Raw genomic sequence first — 12131 nt, 5'->3', positions numbered from 1 at the left:
TTGAGACGGCGGGACAGGGTTGACGCAGAGCACATTACATCCATCCCACCGTCCCCCGGACACCGGACCGGCGGCCGCCAGCGACACGACCACCGGTTCCCTCGTTCAGTGGGCCGAGAGCCCGCTTTCACCTTCCCCCAGAGCGGTCGGGGGAACGCGGTCTACCATCACCCGGCTTCCTACTGCGGGTGAGCGTGCAAAGCACAGCACCCCACGTCTGGGTCTCTCCCCGCACAAAACGGGTGGGACCCCTAGCTCTTAGGGGGCCAGGTCACGGATACGACCCCGGTCCCGACCCCCTGCTCTGCGGGACCTCTAGTACAGTTTTAATGCGAGAAGACGAAATGTCGCGTTTGTACAAATTTGAATGAAGACTGTCGTTATATTATGTCATCTAATTGTGTTTCGAAATAGGTTATTTGTGAGATTTGCAGTTTGAGTCATAGATTTGATTGCTTATTGCCCATGTGACATGGAAATGAGAATTAAATCGTTCAGACTTAGTGGATAAGCTACAGAAAACTTTTTAAACGAAAAATAGGACCGATTGTTTACCATTCGGTCTACAGGATCGGGTATGTAATCAACCCTAAGAACAACAATTCGTTCAGAAGTTTGTAAAGTGAGTGAATATCAACTGAATCTTTGCAAGTTAAATTCGTAATATATATACCTATATATAATGATGATTGCCAGAAAAAAAACTATCATACGAATCGAAATCGGTAACACTATCGTGAACCAGACAGACCTCCGGGCAATTTCTCGCGTGTTTTGTTGTCGGAGCATTGAATTGTACTCGCATTTCTTTGAATTCATGATTGGTTTTGATGTACTGGGAAAACCATATCTGTGTTATTCTAAACACTGTCTGAAGAGTGTGATACAAATTACAGCCAGAGCTTTTCTGGGCTGTTATTGATGGTACGTCTGGTTTTATATAGTAGGTACCGCTATTTAAGAATTTCGGCAACGTCAGCTAATGAGATTTTTTTTAGGTTTGAACATTTTAACACAGCTATTCATCAAGATATACAGGCATGCGATCCAGCCGTCGAACTCATTTTATTTCTTCTTCTTTTTATAAGTAACTAGCTGACCCAGCAGACTTCGTAGTGCCTCAATCGATAAATAAAAGACCTAAACTTTTGTTTAAGATAAACTTAAAACAAACAAAAGGAATCCGTCCGACGGGGGACACATCAAAGGAAAAACAAAATTGTTATTTTTATTTAATTCCGAATATTTTTATATTTATCTAACCTTTTAAACCTTCTCTGGACTTCAACAAATAATTCAAGACCAAAATTAGCCAAATCGGTCAAGCCGTTTTCATGTTATGTCGTGACAACGGAAAACGGGTTTCATTTTTATATATAAGTAACTAGCGACCCGCTCTCACTTCGCTTCGGAAACATTAAAACACACATGAAACCAAAAAAATTAAATAAAAAAATAAATAAAAAAAAGTGTTCATCAGGGACAATGTCGGCTTCTAATGGCAAAAGAATTTTTCAAATCGGTCCAGTAGTTTCGGAGCCTATTCGAAACAAACAAACAAACAAATCTTTCCTCTTTATAATATTAGTATAGACAACCTCTACTACTCTCCCTCGCTGTAATGTTGAGTATAAAGGCGGACGTCCTGTAAATTACTAGTGGTAGGACCTCTTGTGAGTCCGCACGGGTAAGTACCACCACCCCGCTTATTTCTGCCGCGAAGCAGTAATGCGTTTCGGCTTGAAGGGTGGGACAGCCATTGTAACTATACTGAGATCTTAGAACTTTATATATCAAGGTGGGTGGCGGCAGTTACGTTGTAGATATCTACGGGCTCCAGTAACCACTTAACGCCAGGTGGGGTGCGAGCTCGTCCACCCATCTAAGCAATAAAAAATGTGAAGTGATCAAGTAATCCTAAGGATACTCAGTACTTAAATGTGAAAGGTTTACCTAATGTCTCAAGGTTAGCAGCATCACTCATTGTTGCGTCTATTTCTTAGATGTATCTTGAGGTGGCCAAGAAAATGAATAAATGCGTTTACTTCTTCAAATACTCATTATATTGTTTTTAATTATTTTACAAATACGAAATTGAAATGCGCGTCCATCTTTTTTCTTCGTGTTATAAATTTTTAAATTTTGACAATTGGTGCCACTATTGCGTTTCCTGTTTTGTGATTGGTTCGTGCGATATGACGTCATCGTTGGCCAATCACAGCCATCAATGTATGACGCGACGTTGATTCGTTAACATGCTCCCGGCCTTGGAAGCACCAGGTTCCAACAATTGGCGGTGATCATTCAGGAACCCAGCATCTGCTATCGTGCGTAATCATTCTTCATGTAAGGGAAGCGGACAGATTTTGGAGAATGCCCGTCTCACAATCCCATCCGCTTTGCGAATATCAGCCACACGTGACAAGCTGTCTTTGCCTGGATATGTTTTGATAATTCGTCCCAAGCTCCATTTCAATGGCGGTAAGTTGTCATCTTTTATAAGATCCAACATGTTTACCTTGAGCTCACCCTTATTTTGGTACCATTTGCTCCTGGTTTGCATCTCTGACACGTATTCTTTAGCCCAGCGGCTCCAGAAGTGCTGGCGGATCTGTTCAACTCTCTGGTATAAGTCGACTAGCCGGAACATCGTGAAGGTCATCAGGTACAGGTGCAGTTAGCGGACGGCCAACCAAAAAATGAGCTGCGGTAAGTGGAAGAAAATCCTGTGGATCTAAGGACATAGGGTTTAAAGGTCGGGAGTTGAGGACAGCTTCAACCTGCGATAGTACTGTGCTCATTTCTTCAAATGTAAGATGTGCGTTGCCAACCACACGCCGCAAATGATACTTACAGCTTTTAACACCAGCCTCCCACAAGCCCCCAAAATGACTAGCATAACACGGTATCAATCTAAAATTTATATTTTGAGAAATCGCGTATACCTTAATGTCATCTGAACAACAATTTAAAAACTTTGCGAATTCATTCATTGCGCCTACAAAGTTGCGCCCGTTATCGGAGTATATTTCAATAGGTTTCCTCGACGTGAAATGAACCTCTTCAGTGCCAACAAATAAGCATCTGATGAAAGGTCGGTTACAAGCTCGAGATGTACGGCGCGTGAAGCGAAAACATACAAATAAACATATATACGATTTTTGTAATCTTGCTCCCCTACCCCTACGATTTAAAGTGAACACTGGTTCTGCATAATCCACTCCACAGCGTAAGAAGGGAAAACCTGGCTGCAGCCGTTCTCGAGGCAGATTCCCCATTATGGGATTAACAGATACTGCGCGCAATCGGGCACACTTCATACAACTATGTACCACCTTCTTGGCAAGATTACGTCCTCCAATAGGCCACCATGACTCTCGTAACGTATACAAAAGAAGTTGCGGCGCAGCGTGCATCATTCGAGTGTGTTCGTATTCAAACAATAAAACTGTAAAATTATATAGTTCTATACATATGGGTTCAATACGCATAGCATAGCTGTATGTGTATGTTATTTAACAATGATAGGCAAGAAACAAATCGATCCCATGCTTGCGCGACGTCACAAGGAATCGGTTCATTCCAATTAAGTTTCAACAGCCAACATTTTTGTAATAATATCTTAGCGAAAGTAATAACTGGACTAATTAAACCTAAGGGGTCATAAATTTGTGATGCGCCCATAAAATAATGCGTTTCGTAATAATGTTGTTGGCATCATACTTAATTTGCGTGTAAAACATTAATTCATCTAACTTATTATTCCATCCAATACCTAAAGTTTTGTTTTGAACGTTATCTCCTGCTAGGCCGAGTTTTTTTTGTAACATTTTGCGCATCGTCATTATCAGCGCAGTCAAAGTTAAAAATCCATTTACGTAAAATTAAACTAGCCAATTTTAAAACCTTATCAGTGGCTTCGCAAATTTGATTTAATCTTGAAATACTATTTTGAGTACAAATTAAGTTGTCCACGTAAAAATTATCATTAGGTTTCTTTCACGTACGGAACCTCACACTCTTGCGCTAATTGTTTTAAACACACCGTGATGAGGTAAAAAATAATGTGGTGTTTAATAACTATGTACAAGACTCATGTGGCCTAAGTTAATGTATTCGTGTATAAAGTCGATATACATTTGTTTGTAAGTAGGATTGCGTTGTAACCGTTTTTCTAAGGCATAAAAACGACGTTCAGCTTGTGTGCGCGTGTCACCTAGTAACTTCGGAGAGTGCTTGAACGGTAATCGAACCTTAAACCGCCCGTCGGCCGTCCGTGAGGTTGTTTTAATAAAGTGCTCCTCACAGGCGCGCTCCTCGTAGCTTAACTTAGGAAAATTAATTGGTAATTCTTCGATTTCCCAAAAACTGCGTAATAATTGATCTAATGAGCATGTGTCATTGTCAACGGTTTGCGTAAAGTTACAGCTAACATGTCTTTGTTTGCGTGTAATAGATTGAAATGAGCCCGAGATTATCCAACCAATATGCGTATTTTGGAGAAAGGGGCCATTTTTAAGTCGTATTTTACCTTCTCTAACTAATTCCCAAAACAAATCCGCGCCTATTAATAAATCAATCTGCTGACTATCATAAAACGTCGGATCTGCTAGTACAATGTTATCCGGTATGGTAAACAAATTAGCGTTATATGTCTTCATAGGTAAGTTTGATGTTATTTGTGGTAGAATTAAACACTGAATGCGTGCAGCATAACTACTAGTGCGTGATTGGATCTCAATATTACAGTATGCGAACACTGTAATATTGAATTCCCTACGCCGTTAATTCTTTGAGTGGACTGTAATATTTGTGGATTTAATTTGTCACAAAGTGTTTGTGTGATGAATGAACGTTCGCTGCCACTATCGAGTAGAGCGCGCGCTTGATGGTAAACACCCGACTGGCTACGTATTTCTACAATAGCTGTGGACAGCAAAACTGGTTGCGCTGGATGCATGTTATCAATTGTGTCAGTAGATTGCGCCTGAAAAGAGTGTGCGTTCGAGTTATCTTTCGTATTAGACGGGACAGCTGATTGTTCACAAAATGGCAACGTAACTTTAGGGAAACTATGATCATAATTTTTAATTACATCGCAAATTAATGAATTATGTTTTTTATCACATTTTCGACATGGCCCGAACACACAGGTGTCAACAGTATGTCCTGGACGCATGCAATTAGGGCACAACTGTTTAGTTTGGATAAATTTTAATCTATTTTGTACACTAAGGTCCAAAAACTTTTGACATGAATATAGCGGATGTAAATCATTACACATTATACAGGGTCTGTAATTACGTGCATTCTTTCCTTGTGATTTATTATTATTTAGTTTATTTGAAACTATATTGCAATGAAATTTAGATGTTAACTGGTTACTGAATTGCTTTTTATTATTGTCTGTCGCGCTATATACGCCTGCTTTACTATGTGATACTATAAGTGTTTCCAAAATATCCGCCCTATTCCTGAGAAACTGAAGTAAGTCATTTAGTTGAACTACAGTTTTGGTGTTATTGGTTGATGTAATTAAACTACACTTGTGCTGTTCCTATTCCCGTTCGGTAATGGAATCTAACTTTGTGACAATGATGTAAACGATTAACGTATCCCAATATTCTGTAGGTTCCCCTAAAAGCTTTAAAGCGCGGAGGTTTTTTAAAATATTATTAATTATATGCGTTTTTTTTTTTTTTTATTGCCCTTGTAGGCAGACGAGCATACGGCCCACCTGATGGTGAGTGGTTACCGTCGCCCATGGACTTCAGCAATGCCAGGAGCAGAGCCAAGCCGCTGCCTACCGAAAAGAAAATTGCACTGGTGATTCTTTGGTCAACGATTGCATGATAAACATGGATTTGACATGGTTATGTACTAAGTACTTCGTATTATCAAATCGATATAACAGTAGTTCCCAAGCAACTTTATAATTATTAGCGGAGAATTCTATGGAATCTATGACCGATTTAGCGTTACCAGACAAAGACGATTTTAAATAATGAAATTTTTGAATTTCTGTAATTGTTTCACTATTTTATGTATCAATGACAAAAATGTATCGCGGAACTCTAACCAGTGCTCATATAAGCCGTCAAAGGTGGGGACAGATATAGTGGGTAATTTAATGCTTTTGGAACTTGTAATCGGTGGTTCAGACATCATACCTTTTGACTTTTCATCAGCGGTGGTCAGACATTCAGCAAGGGCAAGAATATTATAATATTTTTGCTCCAAATCTTCACGCGATTCTAATTGTTTTTCTATGTCGATTTCTACACTAATGTCTTCTATTTGAGTCTGAACGAGGTTAAAATTATTCATTAAACTTTGCGATCCTGCCAACCGCAGTTTTAGCTCGGTACGTTGATGAACAGTTAATTCTACACCTTCAAATGAATTCACGTATTTTCCAAAGTTAGTCAAACGACATTTAATAGATGCGCGTTTTCTTGTAAGATCTTTCATCATTAATTCAAACTTATGATCTGATGTAGCTATTGTGGAAACAAGTAAATGGTAGTGTACCTACAGTTTTTAAATAATAAAACTAAACAGCTGCTCAGTATTAGCGAAAGTAGGTACGTTCACAAAAATGCAAAGCAAAAAAGGTTTGAAAAAAGCACAGTACTAAATACGCGAAGGGGAAAGGTTTAGCATATTTTGGTTAGCACGCCTTGCCAAAGCACTGTAATCTTGCGAAGCTGGTGAGATTTTCCGAATTTTCCTTTTCAATGGCCGATGCGTCTCTCAAGTAAGCGTCTGGTTCAACTTAATTGATGATCCAGTGCTGAAGGTCCAATAGAAATGTTGCGTCTATTTCTTAGATGTATCTTGAGGTGACCAAGAAAAGGAATAAATGCGTTTACTTCTTCAAATACTCATTATATTGTTTTTAATTATTTTACAAATACGAAATTGAAATGCGCGTCCATCTTTTTTCTTCGTGTTATAAATTTTTAAATTTTGACATTTGGTGCCACTATTGCGTTTCCTGTTTTGTGATTGGTTCGCGCGATATGACGTCATCGTTGGCCAATCACAGCCATCAATGTATGACGCGACGTTGATTCGTTAACACTCATGTTAAGCCCTCTATGTGTTCAGTTAGTATAAAGCTTGTCTACTTGCTTTAATAATGTCCAACTCGAGTCTGGTCCACCTTGTCTCGAACCTTGAACGGAATTAGATCTGAGAATCCACTTCAGACTAATCACGATTATGTTAAATTCGTAATTAAAGTATTTGGCGTGGCAGACGTATTAGTGACTTACAGATTGTGCAAAACAATTAAGCCCACGACTTTATTCATAGTTGCAGCTATCGGTTCGAGCTCATGAATGAAAGGATGATTTTGATTTCATCACTCCAACGTGCCTGGTGATTGTGCAACGCGTATTGTACCATTGAGGAAACTTTATGCTATAATTTCGCGTTTTGATTGACACGTATCGACTAAAACTTGTACTTTCTGAATTGTTTTTAATAGTACGATCGCAAACAGAGTATCCACACTAATCCACAGACATATTATATTACTATTTACTTTAGCGTTTGTACACGCCAATCTCTGAGATATTTAAGCCATTGCTAATGCTCAGAGAGTGATTCTTTTTATATATTGTACTAGCCGACCCAGCAGACTTCGTAGTGCCTCAATCGATAAATAAAATACTTAAACGTTTGTATAAAATAAACTTATAACAAACAAAAGGAATCCGTCCGACGGGGGACACTTCAAAGGAAAAACGAAATTGTTATTTTTATTTTATTCCGAGCATTTTCATATTTATATACCTTTTAAACCTTCTCTGGATTTTCACAAATAATTCAAGACCAAAATTAGCCAAATCGGTCCAGCCGTTCTCGAGTTTTAGCGAGACTAACGAACGGCAATTCATTTTTATATAACTAGTCAGGTCATAAGTATTGTCACACAGTAAAAACTTTTCTTTTAGAATGCTGGCCACAAAAAAGTTTATTGAATTCGAATTTCGAATTGTTTTTTAAAAATTTGAATATAACCAAAAGATTCGTTTATCGTACCATCAAACGATACAATGAAGACTCTAGTGTAGATGACAGGTCAAGAAGTGGTCGCCCTCGGTCTGTTAGGACTCCAGCAGTGATAAAAGCTGTGAAGGCGTGAATTCAAAGAAATCCCAAACGTAAGCAGAAACTGTTGGCCCTTCAGATGGGGTTAAGCAGAATCACGGTGAAAAGGGTGTTAAATGAAGACTTAGGGCTTCGGGCATATCGAAGAAAAACAGGACATCGTTTGAATGCTCGTCTAATGGACCTGAGACTGAAGAGATGCCGCGCTTTGTTGAAGCGGTACGCGGGAAAAAAATATCGGGAAATTCTTTTTTCGGATGAAAAAATTTTTACCGTAGAAGAGAGCTACAACAAACAAAATGATAAGGTGTACACACACAGTAGTGAAGAAGCGAGCAACCGTATTCCGCGTGTCCAACGAGGTCATTTTCCATCCTCGCTCATGGTATGGTTGGGAGTTTCTTATTGGGGCTTAACAGAGGTGCATTTTTGTGAGAAAGGTGTAAAAACGAATGCAGTTGTGTATCAAAATACAGTCCTGACGAACCTTGTGGAACCTGTTTCTCATACCATGTTCAATAACAGGCACTGGGCATTCCAACAAGATTCGGCGCCAGCTCATAGAGCGAAGAGCACACAAGACTGGCTGGCGGCGCGTGAAATCGACTTCATCCGGCACGAAGACTGGCCCTCCTCCAGTCCAGATTTGAATCCGTTAGATTACAAGATATGGCAACACTTGGAGGAAAAGGCGTGCTCAAAGCCTCATCCCAATTTGGAGTCACTCAAGACATCCTTGATTAAGGCAGCCGCTGATATTGACATGGACCTCGTTCGTGCTGCGATAGACGACTGCCCGCGCAGATTGAAGGCCTGTATTCAAAATCACAGAGGTCATTTTGAATAAACTTTAGTGTCATAAGAATCTATGTTTTGTTAAGTTAATTTTGGTATATGAATGGTTACATAATGAATAAACTTGTTTCAATTATTTTACATTAAACATGTGACAGAATTTATGACCTGACTAGGTATAAAGATGTGTATATGTGTAGTAATTATTCCGAAATAAGATTCTATGTTTGTTCGATGCTATTGCATGAAAAAACGATACATATTGAATGCGCTTTTAATATTTTGTATTGATATTTTCGATACGCATGCGATCTCACTGCCAGCTCGGTGTGGAATGGTTGCCAGCACCCATTGATATCCCAACGCAAGTACTTGAAATGAACTTGAAGTCTAGTTTTTTTACTTACATAAATGCCATCACCCACCTTGAGACAAGAGTTCTTAAGTCTCAGTTTGTTGTACGACGGCTGCCCCACCCTTCAAACACATTACTGCTCCACGGCAGAAATAGACAAGGCAGAAGTACCTATCCTTGTGAACTCATAAGACGTCCTACGACCAGTAATTACGTAAATTATAATTTTGCAGGTTTTTATTTTTATTACACGACTAGCGACCCGCCCTCGCTTCGTTTCGGAAACATTAAATTTTATTTATTATTGATAGCTGAGTCCCGCGATGTTAGCCGCGGTTATTGCGGGTGAAGCCGCGGGGCGAAGCAAGTCTAAAGAAAGTAGTCTAAGTTACTCCTTATATTATTATCATCAGCTACCTATCAGTGAAAGTCCTGTCAAAATCGGTCAAGCCGTTCCAGAGATTAGCCGGAACAAACAGACAGACAGACAAAAAATTGTAAAAAAATTTATTTTGGTGTATGTACGGTATATATATTCATATGCATGTAGTAAAAAGAAGCTATTTCAATATTACAAACAGACACTCTAATTTTATTTATATGTATAGATGTTACTCCTTCACCGTGGAAGTTAATCGTGAACATTTGTTAGGTGCGTATTTCGTTACAAAAATTGGTACTTGCCTGCGGGGTTCGAACACCTTTGCATGGCTTTAAACAAATGCACCGGGCGTCTTATCATTTAGGCTACGACGACTTGCATGAATTTACCATTGCATCGGAATCGCGACCCACTGACAAGATCCAACGAGGAACCCTGTGGGCAGTGTCTGTGGTACGAGTCTCGATGTTCGCTGATTATAACTTACACCAACATCCACCACCCGTAAATGTTGGCAGCTCTAGAAAAATCCAAGCCAAATGAAATACCTATGTAATGAATTAAAATGGCTATTATACGTTAATTGAGAAAAAGAAGGCCAAATCAACTGGCTTGATTGAAATATAACTGTAATAATTGATCTAAAATTTCAATAATAGCTTGCAACAGTTATTGTTCAGCGAAAATGGGCTGAAAATGTGTGTACTTCCTTAATAATGTTATTCTGTAATTAAAACTACTTTTGCGGCTAAATATCACGTTTAATATTTTCATTTTATTATATTCGACCTTAACAATATCTTTCAGTTTTCGTGGCAGCGCGAGACTAATTTTGTTTGATTAAAAAATTTAATAAAATTTAAAGTAATGAACCGTAGATTAAATCGTAAATGTAGTTTTGGGATAGGATTACGTTTCAATTATTTTACAGTTTTCGTTGTCACGGATGAACGTGTTTCGAATAGTGTATGTATGTACTTCGTGCAAGTTTTTTAACGTTCTCGATCGCGTAAAAGTTAACTCTAATTTGTATGGAGTTGGAACGTTTTCCTACGCTTGAGATATAGGTTTTAAGGTCTTAGTATAGCGACAACGGCTGTCCCACGCTTCAAGCCGAAACGCATTACTGCTTCACGGCAGAAATAGGCAGAGTGGTGGTACCTGGTACCCGTGCGGACTCACAAGAGGTCCTACCACCAGTAAAAAAAAATCTCCCACATAACCGTTTTATTACCATCATCATCATCATCATCATCACCAGCCTTTATCTGCCCACTGCTGGACATAGGCCTATGTTTTATTACCGTTTTACAGAAATTCTGATAATATAAAGATACAGCAGATATCTTGCGGTGTCCTATACCAATACATTATTAAAGAAAATACATACAAAGATAAATAGATATATACCGTTTACCGCTTACGAAAATTTAAATACCAATATATATGTAATACTAAAAGTATTGGTACAATTCGATTGTGAATATCAAAGGTATGAGATAAATGGCTAAGAATTTAAATTAAGCAATTACCAACGTAATTGTAATAGACATAAAATGTTTTAATAAAAATGTGTGAATGCGTTACACTTGTTCGGATCTTGAACAATGAGTAGTTAAAAAAACACGATCCGAGGTCGGTTGAGGAAGACGGTTGGAATGACTCATCGCAGGATGCGCACTGAGGCAGCACGGGTCATTGTTGAATATTTTTTCTGTTATGGCCCTTGGCTTGAGGAGATAAGCATCAAAATAGCCTGAGAGGCGTGGACGTTCGCAATAAGGATTCGCGGGTCACTTTATGACGTGGCTGATGTAAATCGTGGGATTTTTATGTTGATTGTCGTCTTGAGACGTTAGTGATACTTGAATCAAATCAAATCAAGTCAAAAAAAATTTTATTCAACATAAATGAAAGTACATACCTGTTGAACGTAAAAAAGAACTACAACCAATTCACAAAAACTAGCCTCAGTCCTGAGAAGAACTGGCAAGAAACGCAGCGGGCATGTTTTTTGTTTAATATTAGATAAAAAAAAATTTAAATAGTACATTTATTTTTTTATGTTATTTTTTACAATGATTATTATAACGTAACAATTATTGCAATCGCATCATTCACTTCGTGATAGACTTGCAGTTGTCGTTTAATTTTAAATAATAAAGATGTATCATCTGCGAATAATACGAATGTATGTTGTTGCCGGAGCGTGGTAGATCGTATTGTACGCACTGGCAGACACTCTGTTTATTTCTGCCAAGAAGCAGTCCCGAGTTCTGGTTTGTATGGCAAGATAGCCGCTGTACACTACAAGACCTATTTCCAGATGGGTCGTCGCACACACGCGGTCCCTTCTGTGGGTTTCGGTAACCTATTAACATCAGGTCGGTCGTAATTTCGTTCATCTAAGCAATAAATAAATAAACGTTCAAAAAATTTAAAAATATGTGTTCGTTTTTACTAAATAAAACGTTCAAACAA

This window comes from Bombyx mandarina, chromosome 15, assembly GCF_030267445.1.
Source record: "Bombyx mandarina strain Sakado chromosome 15, ASM3026744v2".
In the NCBI taxonomy this organism is placed as follows: Eukaryota; Metazoa; Arthropoda; class Insecta; order Lepidoptera; family Bombycidae; genus Bombyx; species Bombyx mandarina.
This window is presented reverse-complemented; position numbering follows the sequence as displayed.